This window comes from Coturnix japonica, chromosome 2, assembly GCF_054131305.1.
Source record: "Coturnix japonica strain WE chromosome 2, WE-NBRP24, whole genome shotgun sequence".
NCBI classification, from domain to species: Eukaryota; Metazoa; Chordata; class Aves; order Galliformes; family Phasianidae; genus Coturnix; species Coturnix japonica.
The window spans coordinates 127416670-127444263 of NC_140664.1; the positions used below are offsets into that span (position 1 = coordinate 127416670).

Sequence of the window (27594 nt, forward strand, 5' to 3'; positions counted from 1 at the left end):
AGATGGATATTACTGCAGGTCTTAACTCCCAGAAATAACCAATCTGATCAAACTCCCAAACTCATAAGGTTTCTTCAATCTCTGTAAATCACCAATAGGTGTAATATTAAAAGACAAAGCTTCTCATGGATGTATCATATACTACACGCTTCTTCCAAGATTGAACTGAAGTAGTTAGCAGACATATCATTTTTTACAGCATGGAGGAAAATTCAAAGAACCTCTTCCAATGTACTTAACACACCCAATGTGTGTTAAGTACCCAGCACAATCCTCTACCAACTCCCTATGTTAACCAAGGTTCTTCCCACAGACCTTCCCCCCAGAGCCTCACTGGGCCACCAGCCGCAGGTGTAGCTTCTGATAAAGCACATAAGCCACCTGTCATGTATTTAGGCTATTAAATCAGATGTTACAGAATCCAGTGGTCACCTTGAACAATGCCATAAAACAAGAAAACAGTTCTTAACATTTGTTTTAGGTAAGAGAACTGGAGGCTTAAAAAGTTGTTCCTACTTCTAGATGGGTCTGTTTAAACTCCTTTGTCTTAGAACAATCAACTTTGTGAACAACTACACGGCAGCACTATTGATCTACATTCTGTAATGAAATTTATTACTCAAACACTAGGGAAAAAATCCTCACTACTCAACATGGACTAAGAGCGTTAACAGATCCATGTATTAAAAGGTGCACTTCACTGTTCACCTGCACAAGTTTCAGTAAATCACAAAATACACAGAAGTTCCTTTTTTTTTTGTTTTGTTTTGTTTTGTTTTGTTTTTCATATTCTTGAAGATTTCTCTATCATTCCTTATGACTGCAGAATCCCCACAGCTACTTTTGTCACTGAACCTTATTCAGTATACATGCACTCAGATAGACTCTTTTCTTGGATAATTTCTCCTTCAGGATCTCCATCTCACTCAGTTAGGAAACAGCCATGACCACTGGCTGCAGATTGAAGACTGCCTTCTGCTTAACTTCCAAGTTTGAAACCAGCCTCGCTTTCCCAGTCTTACTGGAGCGTTTATCTTTCATTACCAAAATATCAGATCCTGCATCTGATTAAACCACAGTTACTACCAGTCTCTGCTTTATTTTCAAACATGAACTTTTCCACACATCTGTGCTGCTCCATGCATTTCTGATGAGCTCTCCAAATACACAAGCAGAACTATTTCATCTTCCTCCTTCACGTTCCTTCCTAAAGCTTTTCTTTTGACAATTACCTGCATAAAACTCAATAGCAGCCATGGAGGCTGAACAAAGCGTGCTCTTTGCTCACATTCCTCCACGCTTCATTGGTGCATTCTTCATCTCCAGGTGCCCAGCCAGAGCTGTGATTGCCATCTACTTCAGCCAGGCACGACTGGAAATGGGTTCTGAGGCACACAGGGGTTATGCATGTATCTCTCTTTGAACAATGAAATCTCAAATTTGGTAACAGTATCTCCATTCTACCAGTAATTGATAATAGGGAGAGAAGATGGTTTTTTATTTTCCCCTAGTTCAGAGAGAAATAACAATTATTTCATTGTTGTTCAGAAAGTAATTTGATATTTTTAGTGATAATAGTTATAGGAAATAGAACAACAGTGTTTTCAACTGGTTTGAATTCTCTTGCTTTTGGGAAAGTGTGGGCTCTGGGCAGCCTCTCTGGCCTGTTGTGTCAAGGGCTTTAAGTAGAAAGTCTGACAAATTTATCCATAAACTTCAGTAAATCTGTTCCCATTGCACACAAACCTTTCCCCCCCCCCCCCCCCCCCCCATCTCCTGAAGTTGTTAACAGTTCAAGGGACATAGCCTCAACAAAAGAGTTATAACAAGAGCTATATGAAGAAGCCATCTCTTAAAACATAATTAAACCCATTTTGTATGTTTAGTAGTCTGCAGAGTAATTGCGGCAAAGTATGTTTGTGTGAGTTGGTTGTCCTCATTATACAACACTTTCAGCATTTTTCCTAACTTTAGCAACAGAAAGAAGGGTCTGAAATGGCCAGCATTATGGTAAGCATGCAGAGCTGCCAGTGTGAGCAGCGTAAAATAAATTTATCTGACATACACACCTCTACAAAGAGAAGCCTTTCACTACACTGCCTCTGTGTTGGAGTAATCAAGCTTGTTTCCTTTCCAGCATTTATGTTTTAAGTCTTAGTGCAGAGAATTAAAGTACCATGAATAATGAACAGAAAGGAGCAGCATATAACTTTCAACAGATACTTCAGATTTTCAAGTAGAGAAGAACACATACATTATCAATAAAGAGAAGCTTCTGAAAGCCTGCACACCAGTATTTTTTCCCAGCTGGGATACAACAAAAACAAGGCTTATGTTATTAAAATATGCCCTTCCCTTCATGTTTCTCCTTTTATTCTCTTGCTCTTCTCTGTAATGATTATGGAAGAAGAGACCACATTTGCTATTAGTCTCCTGGCTGCCGCGTTTTATAAATGTTTGTTTGGTCCTTGCAACATAACACAGGTTCTCTCTCTGTATGATCAAGCTTGATAGGCAACAGCTCCTAAGGGGCCTATTTCCTGAGTCTTAACTAGCACAAATATACCAGCATCAGGCTTTTGTGCTAATGTTCTCACTTCTTGATTAACTGGCCAAATCTCAAGAGAAGGGCAATTTTCAGTCAAATCTGAAGAATGGTTACAAAGATCACATGGGGAAAAAACAAAAGTTATTGAATAAAAAAAGTATGATTTCTCCCTCTTGAACACAAACATATACCTGCACATATAATTAGATAAGAGCTTTATGTAATCCATGTGGGTTCTATTCTAGGTGCACTGCTATTATTAGCAGTCCAGAGGGGAAAAGGGAGAAATCTTACATTAAATCATCATCTCTTTAAACAAACAAACAAAAACAGCAGAAGCAGCTGAATCCTTTTTTTCGTCTTTTTTATGGGGTTATTATTCTGCTACGTGTCAGTCACTCCTATGTTGTTCACGTACTTGCGCAGCACGGTCACCCCACAATTGGAAATGGCAATATTCATATAGTTTCTATATGCTTCACTAATCCAAGATGAAATTTGCCTTGCTCAGTCAAATCACTGAATAGATATCATACAGGCATAGAGGAGCACAGAATGGAAGGGATTTCCTTGGTCTCCTGATAAATATCAAATTCATCCCCTGCTATCACAGGCAATCATCTCTTATTTCCCATTTAATAAACGGATCAAGCTGAGCTTTAAAACTGGTTGGATTCATGAAAGCACTATTTCTATTGTGAACTGCCTTGGAAGGAAATGTTTTTACAGATTTAAATGATATCTTTTATTTATTTTTGTCCTCAAAAAAAAAAAAAAAAAAAAAAAAGAATTAAAAAAAATTCATTCGGTGAAAAAAAATTATAGATTGATACAATCTTCCTTTGATAAACCTATACAATACTACAATACTTCATTCAGTTTTGACTATCTGCCATTTCCTTTCATACTTAATGTCTTGTCTTAAAGCACACATTTAAAGCCTTGCAACAACTAACAAAAACTGGACAAGCCCTGTAGTATCTCAATCATTTTCTAGCATGTATTAGTTTAGAGGTTTACTGGAGTCCATGGTCCTCTGGGGCTCAGCAGTCTGTGCTATGTCACTGAATCACATTCATCTATTCTATAACAATTACACAGCACGCATCTCTATCACACAGCTAGCAACGCTAAATACAGGAGCACAACACAAATGTTGCTTGGCCATTTAAATCAGCTTTCACTAAAAAGGCTTTTTAGTGGATTACACTGCAGTTGTCTGTTAATTCTTTTTATGGGAGGTACTACAGACAAGTATGAGAGCCCTCAGAGTTGCAGTGGGTTAGACAAAAGCTTTTCCCATCAGAGGATTTAACTTGAGACATATTGCTGGCTCTGCTTCTTCACAATAATGAAAACTTTGGACAAAACGCGTTACAGAGGTTTGTCCTTACTGTTGCTCATAATTAAAATTCTTAAGTATCATTTTGAAAGGGACTGAAAACTTGCAGTAAAAATTTTACTGTGATGAAGCATTTCAAAAATCCTCCCATGCTCCTCAATAAAAAGATTATGAACAGAAAGGAGCACCAGCCAAATAAACACAGGCACACCCTCCCCACCACCAGTTGTGCAGCACACAGTCCAGGCTTCCCTCCAAATCTCATCCTATCTGATGCTGCTGCTCTTCCTATAAAGGAAGGGGTTTTAACGTGACCTTACAGTGGTAGCTTGCCAACAAACAGTAAGAAATGCATTAAAACTCTGTTGTTGTTGTTGTTACTGATGAAACATGTTTGTGTGAATTCATGTTGCTCAACGGTCAGTGCCTCTTAGCAGAGAAATAACAAGGCAAAATAAAAGATTTTGCAAATACATGAGTAACTCAACAAAGCTGTACAGGGGAGAGGGCAGAAAATGGAATCTGACAGAGAACGAAAAACAGTTATGTCTAAAGCATTGCTAATTCTTGAAGAGAAACTATAAGAGGAGAGATTGAGACTAGATGTTTGGAGGAAATTCTTTACTCAGAGGGCGGTGCTGCCCAGAGAAGCTGTGGGTGCCCCATCCCTGCAGGTGTTCGCAGACAGGTAGGATGGAGCCCAAGGCAACATGGCCTTGTGAGAGATCTCTGCCCATGGCAGGAGTCATGAAACCAGATGATCTTTAAGGTCACTTTCAACCCAAGCCATCCTGTCATTTCTCAGTGTGCACTGTAATCATATTTCATAGCCTCTATTCACTGTTTAGGTGAAAACTACATCAGTATTCCCCTCACCAAGCAGCATCCCACTCCACAACATTTCAGTGACGTCTCTGAGACTGCTGACAGTGCAAGGTGCTTGGCAGAGCAAGGAGTTGTACAGTAATCTGATGGCTGCTGTAATGAATCCATACAGCAAGGTTTGTCTACAGATGGTAATTATCAAGTGTGTAAGGAAGATATGTAGCTTTTCCCACAAGATTTAAAGGATTTTTCAAGACAAACCAGTGTTATTGCAGTACACATAGAGCCATTCTGCAATAGCTTTTCTCCCACAAATGATATGTGTTGCCATAATGGTCAAAGCATTTTAGAAAATATTACAATAGCACAAAAATTTTTGGAATTTCTTTTCACTTACAAATGAGTTACAGGAACCCAAATTTAAGCCAATAACAGCTCGGACAAGATTTTGCACGAGACATTTTTAAAAACTGATGTTAAATGTCTCACAGTAGCTCAGGATGTTGGGCCACAAACCACCTGTTCCTGCTGGAAGATACCAGATGAGCTTCACCTCCTCTTTTTCTGATCACCAGGTAACAGTTGCAGCCCATAACCATAATCATTTTTTAACATTTTATCAGATGCAAGGCATCTGAAGGACTAAAACTGAAGACACTTTGTTACATAATTGACTTTGGAGATTATTCACTTATAGAGCCGCCTACAAGAAGAAAGACTGAAATAGGGAGCCCAGGTTGGGAAATGACCCGGCAGCCCATTTCAGTGCCAATAGTGCCGCCTATTGGCATGCCCACTAAAGTTAGGTTTTAAAAAGCACTCTGATGACAGAAAGCCAACCGAAAGGTTTCAGGTGAACCGAAAGTACTGCTCCTATGGTAAATATTTGAAATATGTTAAGAATGGAGAGCCACACTTTCAATATTAAGTAACATACCTAAAGTGCTCTCTGAAGATTTGATCAATAACAAATTATGGATGTTTCCGCCGTATTACAAAGAAAAATATTCATCTTATAGATCTATGTATGGTTATATCACGTTACCTAAGATTAATTGCTGTCCTGAAAATAAAGTGGTTTCATTCTGTGGATCTGCACAGTTACAGTTTTTTATCTACCTTCTGTTTTTTCTCAGAATTCATAAGTTTCACAGAAGAAAGTCTCTGTTCTTTGTTTGTTTTAAATAAGGCTTATCTGCAGACTATTTCCACTTTCAAACCTCTGAAATTTTAGACTCTTTTTATATGATTCATAGTCTGACAAAGAGACCACCAAGATCTGTCAGTGTAAAACAAATATTAGGGTTCATATTAAATACAGAATCAAAGTCATACTTTGATGTCAAAGTCATGGGAAATATTTTTAATGGAAATGGTTATCACCATTATTTGAAACAAGGCTACAATTATAGGTCATCGCATAATTAAATTCCCCTGGAAAGTTTATCCCAAAGGCCAGGCTTGGTTTGTGTAGGCTCTTTTATCACTTACCTTGAATAACAGAGAGATTACCTCATGACATCCCCCATGGTGAGCTAAGATGAATGTGGCATTTGTCATGTATGAATCCCTCTTCTGACTGATGCCATAGCATACCATTGTTTCACCTTTCCTCGTGTTAACTTCTATGTACATACAAATCCTCATACTCCACCACCCCCACTGATCAACTCAAATAATTCCTACATGTACAGAAAAAAACCTGCCCTTTTACTGAAAATGCTTTATTTAGTGACAAGAGTGATTACTTTTACAACAGAAAGTATAGTTTTCTTTAAAAACATGAGTTCTTCCACCCCCACAATTCTAGGTTATAGAGACCTGGGATTTTGTGAACAGCAAAAAACAAAACTAGTATTTACTTTATATGGAGAAGCTGGCATTTCTAGAAAGAAAATATATATATATATTATAATATACCTCTAACACTGAGAGTTACTATGGCACCCAGGATACAAATACATAGATTTGTTGGCTTCTAAATATTTATGTATATTTGGAATGTCACAACACCAAGGACAGTTCTTCTTTCTTAAAGTAAGAGGAAATAAGCTACCCTCCATGGGTATGACTTGAACGTGTTTGTTTTTTCAGTTGCTATCTGAAGTAGGTCAGGTTGGACAAGTCCATTAGCTCTCCTATAAATAGAGCCTCACTGAGTTCACCTGCTTGTAACTAATGTTGAACAACAGAATTTAAAACAACTTTTCCTTTAATTTGACAAGATAGATTTTCTATATGTAGGTTTAAAAAAATAATAATAATAAAAATAAAAATAACAGAAAATAAAAAAGGAAGTCATTAAGTTCTGTGTGATTTTTAAAAGCCAAAGAAATGACAATGGATAGACGAAATTGGGACACACAGTTTTTCCCCTGAAGAAAACCAAATGTACATGTCCCCACCTATAAGTTTAGAGATCTGAAAGACTTCTGCAGAGATGTATTATAGATGAGTCACATAGTTTCCCCTTGATATCGAGACAAAGGAAAGGAGAAAATTCTGCATAAATCACATTTTTCCTGTAATATTCCTGAATATATTACTATTCACCTCACCTTTTCAAAGAACGCGATTTTCATCCTTCTGAGGATTTTTTCTTTTACTTTCTCTTTTCTCTCTCTCTCTCTCTCTCTTTTTTTTTTTTTTTTTTTATGACACAAAAAGCATTTCTTATTTAGCAACTCGAATTTGTCATTAGGCAATTTTCAAACAGGTCTCAGAGCTCTTTTATCCTTACTCCTACCCCCCACTCCCCACCCCCCATTCTTAATCTGAAATAGTCCCTTGTTGCTTGATTTGCAGATCTGTATCAGCATGCAAGGATTTCACTAGCTTCAGCTAAGAACAGAACAGTTCGATTCCCTTGAGTACTGAGCATCGAGTCAATTCAGAAGCAAGCTAAAAGTATAGCGCTCTGTTCTCTGTCACACAAAACATCGTTTTACTCAAATGGGCATTTTAATAACAAAATTCAATTCTGGATATTTTTCTCAGCATGGCACAGCACCGTTATGAGATGACATCAGACTGCTTATTAAAGACCTTGCTTCTTAAAAAGGCTATTAAAATACAACAACTTTACTAAGAAGGTAAAAGTCCCAGCATCATTAGAGTTTAAAGTTGGCATGTATTCTTTAACTCTGAATTACATCTCATTTAGGAAACTTTCAAAGGTTCTGTTTTTGTGTTAATAAAAATCACCAAGTTCACTTGGCCCAAAGAGCTGGAAAAACAGAGCTATAATTTTTTATCATATTGCTTGAAGGAAAGTACGATAATAGTGATTTATCTTTGGTTCTCATTGCTAGGATTTGCTAAAATTTTGATTTAAATTCTCCTTGTTGGATTGAAATAACACCTATGCACCTGTTTTACACAGCACATAGATGCATGTATGAGTTAAGGGATAAGTGCCTTGCACAGCTTAAAGTTGACTCTTCTTCTCAACTAAAGGACAACATGGATGTGGGCTCATAGGGTGCAGCCATGCAGCAGCATTCAGCGGTGTGGGGCACCAGGCCTGGCTGCCGGAGCATGACGCACCCAACTCTACTCTCCTGCCCTCTCAGCTGCTGTGTAAAATGTCATGAGACTTTACTATTTTGCAGTTCCACCTTTTACTTCTCTTTTCCAGAGCATCATAGCAACATGTCACTTTTCACATATCATCCCATTCTTCAAAGAGAAAGCTCAACTTAAATTTCTTCAGTTGGATTCTGTGTTGCACTGTAGCATTCGGTCTTTTGCACAACATAGATTTTACCTGAGGCACCAAACAAATTCACTATTTTAATAACAGAAAATACTATAGTATTTTTCACTGTTCTTTGCTCAATTTGTTTTGCTGAAGTCAACATGAGAAACAATTTCAAACTTTTCAGTAAATGCTTCATTTACGAATGCTCCATTTCAAGTGCCTACAGGGTTACAATCTGCTCTATGACAATTTTATTAATTTTTTAATCAAAAGCATTAAATCAAACTTAAAATAAATAGTACTCAGTACTGCTGTGGTGCCTTCCAGCACAGAATGGCAAAAGTGCTTCATGGCAATAATGATTTTAGTTTCATTGCACCCCTGGGGAGAAAACTCAAAGTTATTCTCTCTTTTTTTTCTTCATTAGGGGAAACTGAGGCAGGGAAATTTCCTTTCTATCATTTTGAGACTCAGCTCTAGCCGCAGATGCTTTCTGTTTGGGATTATCCCTTTGAGATAGCCAGAGCCTTACTATCAGAAAATATAAAATAATCACACATATTACTGCGGGCAACCAAAAAGGGCAGAAGCGGAAAAGGTGCTTTGAAGTAAAATAGCCCCAAGCAAATCTCTGGAAAGAACAAAAAAATTCTACGTTCTTCTGGCAGACAGTGAAGTCAGTGACAGCTCAGCAGAGCACTTAGCTCGCATTAAAGGAAGAGAGATTCTGGGTACAGCATCATTGCTGTCCCAAACCCACACTGGCATGCAAATCACTGTCATTAAAAGTGTTACATAACGTGATGAAGATGGAGATGCAATCTTTCCAGGCAATGGTATTTTTACTGTGCTGTCCATAACATCATCTCAGCCCAATACCAAATTATGCTGCAAGGTCAGTGCACACCACCGATGTTGCTGCAAGAGGAAGTCTCATTTCTTCCTCTCTTAGAAAGCCACCCTCATCCACCCTAGATCCCTCCATCCACCTTCTCCTTTCTGCTTATTCAAGAATCAGTATCACTACTCAAAAGTTATAAATTAATGTTAAGTATAAACCTTTATAGTTGGTTATGTTTCCCTGGCTGATCCAGTTCAGTCCAACTAAAGGTCTCATAAAAGCTTACAAAAACATGAGAGAGGGAGCCACACATGGTCACACCTGCTTCTCTTCTCAGCAGGGACTTAAATCCTCTCTAACACTGACTTCACCTCCTTGTTGGTAAGGATACCACTGGTCTGCAGTTAGCACACAGCTCAAGGTACTCCTCAGTGTCCAGCAGCTTGCACTGCTCTGTGCCAGATCTCATCTTTCCTCCACTGCCTCTTTCTAAATCCTACTTTTTTATAACCAATCTAAATAATTGTGCCTCTTTCACTGAAATTGCCATCTCAGCACTTACCCTCTTCAAAACAAGCATGCTTTCCAGGAATAAATCCCTCTTGCCCTTGTATGCTGCTGACCTATTTTCCATAATGCATCTTCCTCTTTGCCGGTTTTTAATTTACAGTAGAACTTCATTTGTCACCACAGAACAATTTATCTAAACAACTTCATACAGATTACTTGGATTACAATATCTTCCTTAGATGAGACCAAATTAAGACAAAGGCTCAACAATGCTTTCAAGCACTATTAGCTGAGTTAATTAAAAGCTAAGAAGAGTAAACAGAAATTAAAACATAGGTGAATTTTGTGATTGAATCCTTCCTCATCCCAAAAAGCAAAAATCAAAAGGCAAAAGCATGGAAGTCGTAGAGATTTTAGAAAAACAAGTGCCAAAGTGCCTCTTTTCATCAAAAAGTCATATCACTTTATACACAGTTGTCTACATAAGCTAGCATTTTAAGGTTAACAATAACATGCTGGGAACTAGATACTAGAAATCAGTTGCTTATCTAATTGAACCTGGTTCAATTAGAATTGAAAGGGGGCAGGCATTGCTAAACTTCATATTTAAAGAAGATAATGCCAAGTTGAAGATTTCCAAATCCATAGAAACTTGTTATCCAGTTCCAATAAGCCACATTCAAACCCCAGATAAGCGAGTCAGAGAAGCCAGACTAATCTAAGGTCTTCTTGAAATAATATAAACATGGATTTATTTTTTTTTTCCAGTTTAACTCTTACCAAAAATTGTGTATCTGAAAAGAAAAACCAACACAGGAGAAACCAAGGACAAGCCTTTCAATTCTGAAGCTACTGTCTTCCAGATACGAAGGAAGGAAAGCTTGAAGAAACATGAAGAAGCAGCAAATTCCTTTGCTTCCAGAAAGAAGCAGCTTTATAAATTAAACTGTACTGAGTTTTTCTTCCACTGCATCTTCAGGAAGGATCTTCAGGCACATCTAGTGTCCAGCATCACAAAACAAAACAAGCTTCAGACTAACTAGCTGAACTAAACTAGTACCTTTTTATGGCCCATTTTGGCCATTTCAGAAGATAACGCAAGAGCTGCTACAAAAGGCAACACACATAACTTGAAAATAAGCTTCTGTCTTGCCCTTAGGAAGTTAGCTTTGATATCATGAGGCCTGGGATGTATTTTGCACTTCATCAAGCACTAGAAAATTTAAGCAAGGACAATGCAAGCCTATCAATATACCTGAAGAGCTGGGAAGGAGAAAAAATTATCTATTTGTCATCACATATTTCAACTCTTGAAGAGACTGGACAGTGAGACTTTGAAGATGCAAAGATCAAGATACATTATAATTAAGAGGTGATTCAATAGGTAAAGGTAAGACCCATTAGAAAAAGAAATGGAAGATTCTGTGAAAAAGCCTGTGGCTTCTCACTAAAATTAATAAAGCTCATAATGTTCACACAGAACTATAAAACTTGAAGACAATAGGAAAATATGGGCAGAAACAAACACATGGGTTTAAATCTGTAAATTTTCACTTACTAACACCAGCAAGCTTCGCACTAATTTTCTAGTGCCAATTCTATTTGTTTCCTTGAATAAGCACAGTTTAACCCTCAACTACCTGAAAACTCAGAACATTTCCCTAATAATATTAATTATAATATTTTTGTAACCCAATTCATTTTAAAGAAAAGGATGATTTCAAGAGGAATTCATAAATTAATGAAACGTGCTTTTCTTTCTCTCCTTACAAAAAACCAGCTTGAAAGCAAAAATGACCAGATAAAATGAAAACAAGAATGAGACTGTGCATACACGCAGAAACAAAATAACATTAAAGTAAACTTGCAAAGAGAAAAGCTAATACTTTCCTAAGATGCCGATATTAAGTTAAAGAACTAATAACTTGGTAAAGCAAGCTAACAATAAAGTGATTAAATTTGCCAATGAGATGAAAGTTAGGTTTAAAACAATCTTTTAAAGCACAGTGAGATTTGTGAGCCTTTCCACACCCATATTTCTCACGGGTGGACTGAGAAGTCTGGTGACTGAGGAAATTGAAATGAGAAAAGTGTAAGATAACACATACTGAGAACCACCTCATCTGACCCTCCAAGGGATGAATCTCAGAAAAAGTAGTACAACCTCTCTCTATTAAAAAAAACAAAACAAAACAAAAACAACAGCAAATGGATATTCCCAGGTTCATATCCCCTCAGCATAGTATAGATGAATATTAGTATACTTATTTACTCTCTAAATGACTAAATAGTAAAAGAAGTGGACACAGATACAAGATATTAATAAAGAAAATTAGATCAGAAAGCCAAATCTGCAGTGGGAGAAACATATTACTGAAAATATATCAATACTGTTCCAACTTTCTTACTAAACAATTTTTGAGAGAGCAGACAGAGTATGACCAAAGCTGTAATTTGTCTGCAGGTACCCCTGTGGGGCAGCAGCAGACATCTCCATGGCCTCCCTACTTACCATGTTGAAAACTACTTTCCATTGCCTGTTTTAAATGAATTCCTGGTCTGACCAACTTACACTTAGCAGAGGCAGTGAAATGCCTGAAGTAGAGCGGGATAACTTCTATGTCTCTTTGGACATGGCTGAACTTAGTTCCCTGTATGGTAGAAAATCAGTGTTGCTAGAAGGGTTTATAAACAGAATACATCCTAAGAGAGGCTAAAGTGTGCAGTTTTGTATACCTGGGGAAAAAGAGGTATCAATGCCTGTCCACATTTCAGGACAGACTGAGAGTATACTTCCACTGACTTGTGGTTAAGGAGAACCCCTTGAGCTTTATGAGAAAAAAAAAAAAAAAAAAAAGCATCCTCCTTTTCATACCACACTGCTGTATATATCCAGTGCAGAAGGACACACATGCATGTAAAAAGACCAGCACTGCAGTGGTGCATTTGATAAAGGAAACACATCTAAGCACTGGAGAGTTGGAAGCTCTTTGTTTAAACAGTGCAGGTCATCTAAATGATATTTGAGTATTTGGCACTTTGCTGTTGAAATGAGATGGTCTAAAGACAGTTTAGAAATCTGCTTTTTCCCACAAGAAAGCTGGGAAAAGCTCATGTTCTGAGCAGTTATATTCTGGCAGTGAAGAAAAGATAAACTGCAGTTGCTTGATAGGTAAGAAAAACTAGAGAAGAACTTATACACTATACAAACCCATGGAGCTGGGGAGGGGAAAAAAAAAAGGCAGTATGAGACCAAATACCAGGAGAAAAACCTTACTGGAGTGATGTATCAGATGGTGAAAGCATCCCAGGGGAAGAAGCAGAATCCCCACTGCTCAACACGTGTAAAAGCAGCACGGACAAAGAACTACAAGATAGGCTGCAGGGAAAAACTCAATATATAGTAAGAGGATGGTTCAGATGACCTAATAGTATAACAGGATTTAAAGTGACTAGATAATTCTATTATCATTAACCACATTCACAGAAGTACAAGCTAAAACACTGTTGCTATGGTAATCAATCCTTATGTATTGGTGCAGAAAATGACTGCAATACAAGGGCTGGAAAAGAATCGAACCCACACCTCTTATCCTCAATGAATTAATGTACCAGTCAGCTGGCTAACTATTGGACATGAAACTCTACATTCAGCTTCCAATGAGTCTTTTAAAATAGACAGTAAAGCATGGCTGAATGTCTGACATTAAAATTTAGGGTTCTGCTCAGGCAAAGTCAGTTTAGGTTCAAGTTAGGAGCAATGTGGTTTGTAGAGAATACTGCTGAAAACTTGTGAATTGGTCACAGGAGCTTGGAGTCCCCTTTTCTTCCTATTGCCTGGTTTCCCTCTGCCCAAAGTAAGCCACCACTGCTAAAGGAACAATTCATGCACACTCCCAATCACATGCTACTAAAGCTCCATCTGATGAGAACATGAGAGCAGTTTGTTTTCCACAGTGAAGGTAAGAAATAAAAGAAAGCTGAAGCGATTATTTCATACATCCCTTTCTAAGTAGCTCTATAAACAATAAACTGTAATGAAAAAAATCCCACTTTTATTCTCAACATCTATTCCTTTTTTCTCTCTCAAAAATTCTCAAAGCTGAGGCTTTGCAAGATTAAAGCTACAGGGAAACAAAGCTCAGGAGTCTCTTGATCAAATATCATCCTCACCAAATCACTTCCATTTGTGCATGAACACCATTATAGTGTTGTAATGAAGTGCACACCTCGGTGCAACAGGAAATGGGTACTAGTTTCTCCATTCAATCTTCCCCATTACTTACAGCAACAGTAAAGGAACATGTGGCAGGAAATTAGGAAGCTAAGCCTGGCAGTAGTAAAGTCCTCAAAGCCAGGAAACATTCATGAACACAAAGTTTGAAAATAATCATTCTTGGTACCACTCAAATAGGGGTTGCTTGGATGTTTATTAGTAAAACTGGAAAACTCTTTTAAATTGTTCTTGTGTGTTTTGGTGGTTGTTTTTTTTTTTTTGGGGGGGGGGGGGAGGGTGTTGTTTGTTTGTTGTTTTTTTAATGACAACTGAGAACTTAACTGGGGCACTAATGCTCTTCTTTCCCCAAAACAAAATACTTTCAGTAAAACAACAGGAATTGAGTGGAAATGAAAGGACAAATCACTCTAAAAAACCACTACATTCTCCGAGTTCTGTAATACAGAATAAAAGAGGTTGGAGTACATATTTAGATAAAACTACGGGCATATGTAGATAGCTTCTGCTCCTCAGCATTTCACAGCTACGTTTCCTTTCCAAAAATACTTTATCAAGGCAAGAAAGTATTTCTTTTGGCCTTTTAATGGTCTACATCACTGTTAAGAGAAATAATTCAAAGCAGACCACACAGAACTGAAAGTATATTCTGGATTATTTGAGCCATGTATTCAAAAGGGAAAATGTTTTCATCTGCAAATGCTGTCATTTTCATGTTGCTCATTGTTTCATGCAGCAGGTCCATACTCTAGCCTGAAAACCAATTATAAGCAAACTAGTATACCAGAAGGTAAGAATGAAACCTAAAAATGCTCAGTTAGAAAAATATCTGAAATAGGCTAAAAATAAATCTGCCTATTTCTTAAGAAAAGGCATTAAATTTGACCTTAAGGAATGTATTATATGCAAAGTGAGAAGGAAAGTACATTTGTCAAAGAATAGGTAAGCGGCAGTAGAGATTTCAATATTCATAACTATATGCAGAAGCAAAATATTTGATAGATGTGCTAAATAGTTACCCTGGTGTATGAAAAATTGCTTACATAACATATATTTTGTAAAATCTTGTCAAAGATAAGCATGTAAAATGATTCAAGTACTATCAGAACATTCTTGAGATGCTAGAACATGCCTGGATTCGTGAGACATTTATCAACTCATGAAGATACACCCCTTAGATTGAAAGCAGTCTGTAAAACCCTGTATGTATATTTTGTTTCTATTTTAATATATTTCATTAGTATTTTTCTTGGAATTTAAACAAAAATGTTCCTACTTGTGTGAGTTTCAAGTCATTAGCGCCAAAACTCCAGCCAATGTTTCATGAGAAAATTACTGAATTATGTCTGTTTATGATTATAACGCAGATTTCTCAAGAAAATTATTCCCTCTTGAGCATTAAAAACTAAATGAGTATGAAAAAGTAGAATGTGTTTAATGTGACCAAGGTAGCTTTTCCCGCCAAAATGCCTCAATCAAATCCAAAGTAACTTTTGAAAGCTTAAACAAAGTCTAATAAAAGTTACTTCACTTCCAAAAATGACGTGCATTTACCAGGAAAGCCTCGATATAAAACTATCATTAAAAAACATCCAAATTGCAAAGGCCAAGAATTTTACAACGCAACTGCTGTAAATAATTTCTTTTTTTTTTTTTTTTTTAATGGAAGTTCATGGATGAGTCAAAAAGAGCATGTGTGAGAAAGAGAAAGAAATCCCACAGCAATGGAGAAATTTAACTGAAAAATTAAATCAAGGAGCCAAAAGCAGACACACAGATGGTAAAAACTGGCAAAAATAAAAAGTACAAATCATGCTCTTAAGTACCAACAGATGCAGTGACTTTAAAATATTACTCCTTGAGGATACACAAAGACAATAATCCCAGATTGTGATTTCTGGGACAGTCTACTGCTGCACTCGAGCCATGAAACACACCGCATTGTGCAGAGAAAAATGAAGTGTCAGACGTGGAGATATCTGCACTGCCAGTCTCCTACAATATAAGGGAAGAAAATTAAGCTATCCAACACTGTGAAATTAATGTGTTCAGGAAAAAAAAAAAAAAAAAAAGAAGAAGAAGAAGAAAAAAAAAATTAAAAGGAAAGAAAAGAAAAAAGTTAACTGTGTAAATGAGATAAGAGAGGTGACTTACAGATTCTCTTTGCAGGTTTATAATGCTACTGGACTGAGCATGAATTGGTTATTTGAGAATTTTTGAAACATTCTTTCCTAAAACTCTATTCCAGCTTCACAATCTGGATAAAAAGAAGCCTGAGCAACCTAAAGTCAGCACTGTCAAATACTGCTACATGAAAAGCCTTGCTGGTCTCCAATTGTATTCAGGGCCTCCTTGACTTTAATAACCACAATTAACTATAAGCCACCACAGTTCAGGCTGCCACTATTAACAAAGGGAAAGAGAAATAATCCAAGATCTGTAATTTGAGAAACTGCTTTAAGTTCAGCTTTACCTGAAAAAAAATATTCTTAAAACCTGAACTCAAGATGAATTATCATTAGTACTTTTAAAACATGTTGCTAAAACTAATACTCCAGATTGTCCAGTGAATTAAATTGACACTGCTACACATTTATTACACAGTATTTGCTCAGGGATGTGATTTAGTGGAGGGTTATTACAGCTAGGGTAGTATGGTTAGATTGTGATTCGACATGATGATATTTAAGGTCTTTTCCAATCTGAGCAATTCTATGATTCTGTGATTAAACAGGCCCAGTATCTTAAGTCATTGCCATGATTTCAGGTCAGCTGTAGTTAAAGCAAAGTCAAAGTCAAAGAAAAAAAACATTATATTTCTTCTAGTATGCAAAGAAATTTATACTGGGTGTTTTCTCCTCTAAAACTGAAGGAGGATACAAGATAGACGTCACAACAAGAAGGTGACCCAGAAAGGTGTAACTGGGGCCAGGTAAGCCTCAGCAAGTGGCTGTATGCTCACTGACTGCTCCAACCAAAGCCACATGCCATGTACTCATTCCCCCCAGATCCGTGCCCCTCAACAGGCTTGGCCCTCAACAAGACACACCACAAGGCAGGGCCCTGCAATCCTCACCATCACGTATAACATCATAAGATGTCTCCATCACACAGAGACCAGCATGTGTGCCCCTCAAATACCAGCAAAACCAATCCGATCGAAGAAAGAATGAGTTAAAAGAATCTTCCTGAAGAGAAAACTATTCCTATTCAGTACAAAATACTGCTGGGTTTACTTTCTGAACTCTGTGCTTTGTTGTTATAATTATTGCCTAGGAAATCAAGATAAATAAAAATGGCATGATGGAATACTCAGTGTAAGATTCAATAATTCAAACAGAGATGCTCAGATATGACTGCTTTCTTTTGGGGCATTTAATTTAGTCTGTTCTTTGGATAAATGACTTGAAATTATAAGCAATCATGAATTCCCACACATTAGGAAAGTAAAGATTTTTGAAGACAAATGAGGATGTCCATGAGGAAGAGGAAATTAAGCTTTGATATAAAGTGACTGAACATTGGCTGCCTCCCATCTTAAGAAATATTGGTAGGACCAGAGAGGTTTTGTTTATACTTCATACCTCACCCCATAGGTGTTTGGAATATTCCAGAGTTTGTAAAAATATTTGCTATAAACAGCCGGAAGATATATTTTTCTTTTTGGAAATAGTTGCATATATATGTATGCTGGCCTCAATATTAATTTTTAAACTGTGAAAACAAATAATGCCTTAAGTGGCAAATGTTCTAAAATAATGCAAATAGCAAACTGATTTTGCTCAGATTTATAAATAGATATCTCCAGGCTGCAAGAAAAAAGAGCATTAAAAATTAAATCCAAATGAAGTTAAAGTAATCATATGCAGCTGGCATGAAAGTGAATGATACCTTAATATGGAATTCTTGAAACATAACATACAAGAGATCAAAACTTAAAAGGAGTATTTATTTCTAAAATAAAATCTTTACAGCAGTCTATTAAAGGAAATCTTCAGTTCATTAATACTTGTAGTGCTCCTTGCTTCCATGTTTCCAATCGATTACTTCCTCATGGAAGCATTAGTTCTGCTGTATTTATTTTAATTCTGTATACCGTGAGTATGGAACATCTCTCTACCGGAGTTATAAAGTACTTTTCTTTCTCTGGCATAGGGAGTGAGTGTAAACTCTCACCGGTGCCATAAGGCAGCTGACAGTTGCTGGATCATATGAAAATATGAAAGCATTTTTATTGATCAAATCGGATCCGATCCAATGAAAAGAGTAGGAAAAAAAAGAAAACTGTTGCTTTTATTTTGCATGTGAGACACACAAAATTAAATAACCTTTCAATACACCCTTGCCAAACTACTTTCTTTTCTCTCTGTTCACTCCACCCCCCAGCCTCTGATACTACCTTGATTGGCTGTGTCAGATGAAATTCCAATAGTTTCAAGTCAAACTTAGGATGGGCTTATTTTCATATCAGTCAATGAATGAACTGGCAAGGCTGGCCCATTATCTTCTTTTATCTTCCTGTTACACTGATGAAATAAATTAAAATGCCACAGTGTAGCCCATCAACCAGGTTGTATTACATAATTCCATTCACTGAGTTGCTGCACTCACTAAATCTTGCTGTGTCATTTCATGAAGAATCATGACATATCTCAAAGTATCCTATAAATTACATTAACCACCTAATACAGCCAAAGAGGACTACATTCAATAATGAAATGCTCATACTTAAGCAATAAAATCGAGATTAAATTTGAAACCCAAAATAAAATAAAAGCCCAGACACATTACTCCATATAATTCAATTATTAACTCTAAGTTATGCAGTTCCATTCCCTTGTACAGCAAAGTGCAACCATGTCATTAAAATGACTTGTCCACACAAGCGTTTTAAAACAAAAATGACTGTTATTTACATCAACAGAAAATGGATTAATTATCACTTCCACAATTATCAGGTCAAACTTGGCCTTCTTCCGTAAGCATCTTCCTATCATTAATAATTCATAAAAGGAAAAAAAATCACCCTGCCATAACTGAATAAATCAGATAAAGATAAGTTTCCAGTTCAGCTAAAATTTGTCATCTTCCCTTGCTCAAAATAAGCACTCTTGCTTTATTTCTGTTCTGTTTGGAATTAACTGACCTGCATGACGCTGCAGGGGTTCACCTGAATCTTCTCTAAAACCTATGGTGAGACACAAGCGCTCAGCTCTTCTTCTTCTCTGGGTGGGACCTCATTGCACTGTTTAGCAGAGAACAGTGCAGTTTCAACTACAGATTTGTAATATAAATATTTCTTGAAAACAAGTAACATTAGCCATTTAGAAGATGATAATGTACCAGGAAGAAAATTAGACTATGAAAAAATAATAAAAAATGCACTTATTTTTCCATTTCAAGTCAAGTAAATTCTAAAATGAAAATCAAATTAGCTGAAAATTACGTTAATTCAAGGCTCTGACTAAGGCCAGACTGACTCCTAATGCAGAGTTATAACAGTTCGGCTTGGTAGCAAAATGAAGGAAATTCTCAACCTTCAGTTTCCTTATGATTTGTAAGGAACTGAGGAAAAAAACTGTATTTGAGATAACTTCCCAATTTTTTATGGTCTTTTCGATAGAACACGAAAAAGGACAATGTCAAGACACCTGAAAACAAAACAGAAAAGGGGATGGAGGAACTGAGGTTTTGCGATGGCCTCACTTCTTTTCTAGGAAGAAAGAAAGAATCAGTCTGGTAGAAAGCTATACTGTAAACGGCAAAGCAGGAATGCAGGAAGGAGAAAAAAAATGAACAAGAAAATGAGAATACAAAACGGAAGTTTTTTCTTTCCATCAAAAATATCAGTACCATGTACTACCAGTACCATCTTCTAAGACAAAAATGCAGAATTTTATCTTAAGCAGCAGTGGTACAAATAATCATTTACATATTTACACTTCAGTTAAAAGGCTGGAATGCAGACTGAGCAGAATGTTAATTTTAAATTAAGAAGACCAAGGGCAAGAGAGAATCATCTATAGGTACAATTAACAGAATTGGTTTAATACACTTAAAACTTTTAACCTTGTGGTCTTTGAAGCAAACAGTGGAACTGCATCTATTTCAAGTTTGTACAGAAGGGCTGCACAGCTCTGAAAAGTTTTATAGCACTGTAAACTAATGAAATAAATTATCTTAATTTGGTGAGATCTATTTTCATTAACTGTATTGCCCTCTGAGGGAATGAGGACAAATTTTAATTTTCCTAATGCATCCCACTCTTGTGTTCCTTTGGCACAGCAGGAGCTCTGTGCCAACGCTGCAGCACTGCCAGCACCTCCAGCAGCTCCTTGTGCTGCCCACCGCGGCTCTTGAGGACAGCAACAACCATGTCGTGAACACAGTGAGACCACTGCTATTATAAACAACTAGGTGTGATACAAGAACAAGTATGTCTGCACTAAAACAAAAACATACTAGAAGACAAAGTCCCTCCACAACATAATGAAAGAATGGGAAAACAAGTTTTTAAAAGCAGAGGAAGAAGACCTCAAACATTCCTTGGATGAAATGTTCTGCTGTTCACAGCGGGATACTTTCAGATGTCCTCAACTGACTTGCTATCATAAGCAGACAGCAGTCAAGAGAGCCAGAGGTGGTACTATGCTGCAAAGTATTTTGGAAAAGATAGGAAAAATAACAGCAATGATTTATTTAAAGCTTCTTACAGAATCTGCATGTAATTTAAGAGTACGACATACCATCCACGGAACCAAAGCTTAGTTACCATTAATTACTATAACAACATGATTACTTAAATACTTTGGTCCAAAATAAGGCAGGACAACAGTAGTTTATGGTTAACAGACACCCTAAAAAGGTCAATGCTCTTCAGACAGGCTCTGCAGAACATAGGTCATGTTCAGCCTTTAGCCCAGTCCATCTACACTCCTATGTGTATGTCCATGTCTATAAGATTGACCAGTAATGACATACACCTGAATGTGCTATCTGTTTTTTCCAGTAATCATTAAAATCCACTTGTTATTGTTGTTGTTCAATTTGTTTTGTTTTGTAAAATCAGCTCTTCTATATAGAAGTATATATATATATTTAATTACAAAGTACCTTTGTCTCTCCATATACACGACTACATTCTGCCACTGCATTAATATCTACACAGCAGCATATAACCGAGCACAGGCTGTAGCCCCAAAACTGTCTCGCCTATTTAATACACAGTATGAAATGACAGATTATTTTTGAAGGAGAACAAGATAGATGCCAGCATGAAGTACTGTTTATAAAAGCAGCACTACTACAGCTGTCCCCAAGCAATAAAGCTGTTTATTCCAACATCCTATCTCATATAAACTGAAATGCTCTGCACTGAAAAATAACTTCAAGGCTGTTCATGACTCCAAGACAAATAAGAAAATGAAACTCTTTTCCAAAATACACAATTAAGATCATGTCCATAAATGTCCATTTTGCATAAAAATGTAGACTTCTAAATTCCATGTTAATATTTTCTCAAAACGACTACACACTGTAGTTTGAAATCTGTACTCTGTCCATGCTGATGTGTTATTATGAAGATGGGTCATTCTCTTTATTGTTTCTTTTTCTGTAGTTACATATACATTTAGAGAATATTAAAATGTGCATTAGTATACTCACGTCTAAGCTACATGCAGAATACAGAGATTATTCTGAATTCAGAGTACATGACAACATATTACAGCAGGAAAGCAGTTAAATGGCTTTTAGATAGTGAAATAAAGTTTGGATTTAGAAATCCAGAACTGAAGCCATAGAAGTAGCTCAGTAGGGTCCAGTCTGGAAGTTCATTGACTGTCCTCATGCACACTTTGCCTTGAGACAGATCTAGCCTCTGCTACTGAACAGCAGTGGGCTGAGGATTTTTCTGCAGTTTCTCAAAATGTAAACAGCTAAATATAGGTTTCTCGTTTTGGAGTTTACTTTGCACAGTAGTTTTTTCTAATGTAATAATGATGATTATTACTATAATGATGACAATTATATTAATAATAGTAATAATAATAGGAAGAGAACATTGAAGAAGTCAATAGTTTTTAAAAAAATATTTGTGGTCATACCAGAATTAGCAGTATCTCATATCATTATATTCTTCTGGGAAGTCAAAAGCATCATAAAACATCTCAAAGGCCTGATTAGTCAAAACAGTCATGTTATAATGTTTATATTATATTATTATTATTACATCATTTCATATTGCAATGTATTTTACAATATAACCTTCATACATACATGTAAGTACACCTGTGTTTAAATATGGCTCCAAGGAGTCAAGGTGCTCTTTGGCAGCCAGATGGGGCACTCCATTGGTCCAGAGGTAGATGCAGCTGCTGCCCTAGCTAACATGTAAGCACTCCTCTTGTGCATATGGTGTGGGAGCCAAGCAAGCACTTTCAGCTTATATTTTAGCTGGGGCTTTTAGCTCCTGAGCTAAAGTACTCAACATCATGTAAATGTACAAAAATAAAGGGGTGGGGGTGGGGACGAGGAGGTGCCTACTTACCTATAACAAAAATAATCTTGAGCCAAATCAAGTTTTCCACCTCCTTCATGATACACAAGAGAAAAGAAACAATTGCCGTAACACCTGGGAAGTTAATTGTCCAGTCAGGTGGAAGGCAAAACCAGTACAAGGCCAAGAACCTGCCTAAAGTAGTAAAAATGCTGAATTTGCCCATGAAAGTGTGACTGTAAAGACTAAACTCTTGCAGGGGCACCTTGAAGCCCAATCAGCTCCTTGACTAGCATACACTCCATAAGAATCCTCTGCCACTTCCAGCCACTAATTCTACCTGCCCATGGTTACAGCTATGGCCTAATATTTAATTCAGTGTCACATGCCAAGTAAAACCTTTCTTGTCCATGACCTATAGCTCTGCTGCAGAGCCACATGAGAAAGCTGGGCTCTCCTCACAGCCACCTGGCTAGTCCTGGTCACTCAGTGAAGATTTGCATTCCCTCCCCCAAAAAGAGACAGGCCCCTGTATTATGCTTGGAGCTTTGAACATATCTATCTTTGTGACAGAAATGTGTTCTATTGAATATGACAAGATTTACAACCATGCTTCTGTTTTACACTTTATCCGTTGTTATTGTTCTATATTCATTAAGGTTATCACAAGAGACAAATTATGTACTCAATAGGGAGGAAAGCAAGGAGGCTCTATCTTGGCATTGCACAGAATAACAGACAAGAGGGTAAGACTGAAATCTGACTAATCTTTTTACCAAATCTTAAATTAGCAGAATTCCTAGCTATGATTTTTTTTTTTTCCTGAAGTTTCTATCTGTACATGTGAACAGTTTGAGGCAAAGAACAGCCTGCAGCCCCACAAGCCTCTCCATCTTCTGTTCACAGAGCAAAGAAACTGCAGACCTGCAGGTTGTATAATTACAGCAATAGTGGAGAAAAAAAAAATAAAAACACACCTGTTGGACAAGGACAAACACAAAAGAGGCACATGAGTGAAAATAAAGGTGATTATGTGCTTTAGCTGTAACCCCATGTAACATTCAGAACTAAAAAATAAAAATAAATTAAAAAATGAAAAAAGCTACATTTCTACCTTCTATCCTTGTATTAAAACACGAAATCAAAGTAGGGTTTTTGTTAAATGAAAAATTTGACAACATGGTTAAGATGCAGCATAAGAATCCAAAGAAAACAAATGATTCAAATTCACCGATCTATCTCTAAAGCTTTGATTTTCCTTTTTCAACAGATAGTTCTAAAATGCACTAATTTATACCATCTGAATGTTTTTAGAGAGTCTATTCAATCACATTAAAAGCAAGCCTTATTTTCCTGAAAACAACAGCTGAAGGCAGATGCTCTGTAGCTGGAGATATAAAACCGTATACTATTTGAATGTCTGATCTCATTGTTGAAAAAGGAGCCTGAGAAACTGTATAAGATCACTGGATGGATGTCACAAACAACTTACTGAGAGCGTTCTGCATAGCAAATTTCTGCTCAAGAGGATAGCAGTAGTAAACACTTCTCTTCCCATTTCAGGATACAATTTAGTTGCTTTCATCTCTGCCTTTGGTTTCTACTTGGAAGCTATGGGGATTTTAAGCATCAGACCTGTTCTTCAGTAATAAGGGTGAAATTTCACTTCATTTCCTGCCTTGCTTTCATTCACTGGCAAGTACACCTATATACAGATATACATCAAATACAAATACATATATGTTTACGCACAAGTTTAATTGAACCAATCTCATTATACTTGAAAATCTGATCAACTGCTTCCAACTGAAGCAGGGTAGCTGTAGAATTTCCCTTTCCTGCTGTTCTTGCCCCTTTTCCCAGTGCTGAGAACAGCAGGGTGCTCTTAATCCTTCTGCAAAATAGGCTTCTGCAATAGAGCACAGAATATACTATTTTAGTTCAAGTTTTCTTGGTTGCTAACAGTTTAAGTATTTGACTAATGAAACTAAAATGACCACCCAAGAAAAGCGTTCTGAATGCTTAAACTTCAGAAATTAGTGAAAAGTTTAACTCTTTCTTATGTTCCTTTTTCATGTCTCTCTGTTATAAAACAGTATGACTCCAGATTTGATCAGGCCTTCAGCAAGTCTTTAGGTGACCTCAAGAAAAAATACATTTCTCAAGTAAAAGTGATATTACCATGTAGTTGAATACATTTGGAAGGAAATAGGACATCTCAAGTTATTCCTCAAAACTTGGTTGTTGTGGGAGAAAAGAAACTATTATGGAGGGGAAGGCAAAGAACAAAATGTACTTTTTCTTTTCCTATGAGATTTGAGAATTAAATTAAAGCTCACAAATGTTGTCACTGATACTGAATGATCTACAAAACATTACTGAGTGAAGCACTAAAAAAAAAAAATACAGGGCTTACCTTTCTAAAGTCATTTTGAAGTGGTCTCTGGATATTTGATTTTATGGTACTACGGTGATTCTTGGGTACAAACAATTTCACATAACTGACTTCATGGTCATGAGAAATGTCAAAGCTTTTGGGGAATTACACTGATCAATTTGCCCTGTGGACAGGTGGAGAACTCTGGAACTAAACTGGGAACAAACCTCAGGCAGAAGTAGCTAACCAGCATATACAAACAGAACGTCTTAAAGGACGCAGGAAGCAGAATTAATCTTTTCCACTTCTTTGATGTATCACTCCAATTTAGCAGAGCCCTAGTAAAGCACAATAGGTAGGAGCAAAAGCAATTACTTCAAGGAATTTTAACAGGCTCTGAGCATTCCTCCATTTAAGGCACTAAAACTTACACAAATCTACAGAAGTATTTCTCTAACAGCTACTAGAATATTTCTAATTCTGTGCTTTGATTAGTCCCTGCTACAGCAGCCTATAATGATTTCCTAGAAAGGAGGTGTCTTGCAGTTCCATCTGCAGAACAGGCTGTGATGTTGCAAGATTACAGTTTGCTCTATGGTTCTGCTTATCGGAAATGAGGCATTGCCCACATAAAAATAACTTTGGCACATCACACCCTCCCTCCTCAAAGCGCAATTCCAGTAAATGTTCATGTACGGTAGAAGCTGACAATGATCATCCTGAAATTGTGGGTTTTTTTTTTCTTTTTCTCTTTATTTTCAAAAGGAGGAGGTGTGGAAAATTTGAGAGGAGCAATTCAAACCAAGCCCAGAAAGACTTTCCTAACAAGCCTCTGGAGCCTGCAAGAACAAATGCAGCACTTGTTATCTAGTCTGCAGAGCCACGGAGTGAGGTTGGACAAGGACTGTCACCACTCTTGGAATCTGTTGGTCCTGCACAACTGGTTTCTTGGCACAGCACAACACCTCTAGCCAGACATGGTGTCTGCTACTTCCTATGCACATGCTGACGCAGAGCATTCTGGCTGCCCCTACAGCTGTGCCGTTCACAAAGGAATAGGGCTGGAAGTCACTAAATGAACTGACTCTGCCAGGTCAGCAAACTACACTGCAACCTCCTTGTTTGAGTCCCTCCTTTCTGCATCTGCTCTCAGATTATCCATTTCCACTGACAGTATTTCTACGGTGTTGCATACAGAGCTTCCGCAAAGAGAAGCAAAGAGGATAAGGCACATGATGTTGTAAGAAAAGCTCTTTGCGCAACCTGAATACAGAAAGCTTATAAATTGAAAAACATTTTTCAACAAGTAATATGCTTTGAAGCCAGGGTCAGTAAGATAGGACTGGCCTTTTGTCTCCAGCACAATTACCTCATCTATTTGTAGTTTCCACCACAGGCACTGGATGCACGTACAACTTGTTACTTGTCTTTTTAAAAGAACAAGAACGTGATTGTGTTCTGAAATTTCTGGTTCAGTTATTAACAGGCTTTCCAGATTCAATGTGAATTTCTGCTAAACTAAACAAAAAGCAAACAAAAGTGAAAGGCCCAATCAGTGAAAATAAAAGACCACAGAGGACACTGAAAAAGATACCAGAGTTCAAACCAAAACCACATGGAATTTCTCTCTGCATTTCCTCCACTCTCTGCTAGGCCTTTCCCCCTCTTTCTGCAGAGCTGTGCATTATGCCATTCTCATCTCTGGTTCATATCTGGTTAAACAGCTTTCAGTCTAATTAATTATCTTGATGGCATGAAATAAAAAAGGTATCCTGATCTTTCAGGTATAAGCAAATTAGAAAGAACACTAACAAGAATGGATCCTCTCTCTCTCATAAAGCAACAAAAGAAAGCCCAAAATTAAAAAAAAAAAAAAAAAAAAAAAATCTCAAAAGAAATATAAAACTTGCAAATTCAGACTTCAACAGCAAAACGTATACACTGTCAGAATACTATTTACCTAACTTGTGAATAAACTGAATTAGGTAAGCCATTCAGAAACCCAAATCAGCAGAAAACGTAATACTTCTTTATACACTGATTCCCTTGTATTAAAATATTCATGTATCCAGCATTCCATAGGAAGATCATTATTAAGATTCCTAATCCAATGTCTTTTGCTGAGACAACAGCTTTAATAACTGCCATGGTGAATATCTAATGATGCTTGAAGTGTGCCTCGAAAACATCAAACAGCACCAGCAGGGAGACACATCCAGCTCAGGGCACTGACTCTCCCTCTTTAGCACAGAGGAGGCAGCAGCTGAACTCACCCACACTAGCTGTGTCAACTCTGAGGGGAATACAGCAATGAAATTGCCACCATGGGTCCTGCCACATTATGTGCAGGGGGAAAAATACCTGTTTTCACACCCTACTGCTATAAAATACAACTCTTATACATTTATGCTCAATGCAAAATCTTAACATTGTATAAGGAAGAAACACCAGGAAATAGCCCTTATATGCGGCCTTTATATGGACTTGCTGTTATACCATTGGTCTCCATAATAAAGATGCATTTTCATTGTACATTTCAGGATATATCTGGAGAAACTGCAGACAAATCCGTGACACGACTGTTATATAATATTAAGTCCTTTAACCTTCTAGGACTATCAGCTTATTAATAAAGAAAAATCAAGTCAAAGTTACTTAATATTTTAAAAAAGACCAAAATCATGAGTGGTACAAATGTAGGCTAAATAAATAAGACAGCG

General features: G+C 37.0%; 1 protein-coding gene across 34 annotated transcripts in view; it reads right to left on the reverse strand.

Moving 5' to 3' along the window:
- PARD3 (par-3 family cell polarity regulator) overlaps positions 1 to 27594 on the reverse strand; it is a 424727-nt gene that overhangs the window by 220278 nt on the left and 176855 nt on the right. The window lies entirely within an intron of this gene.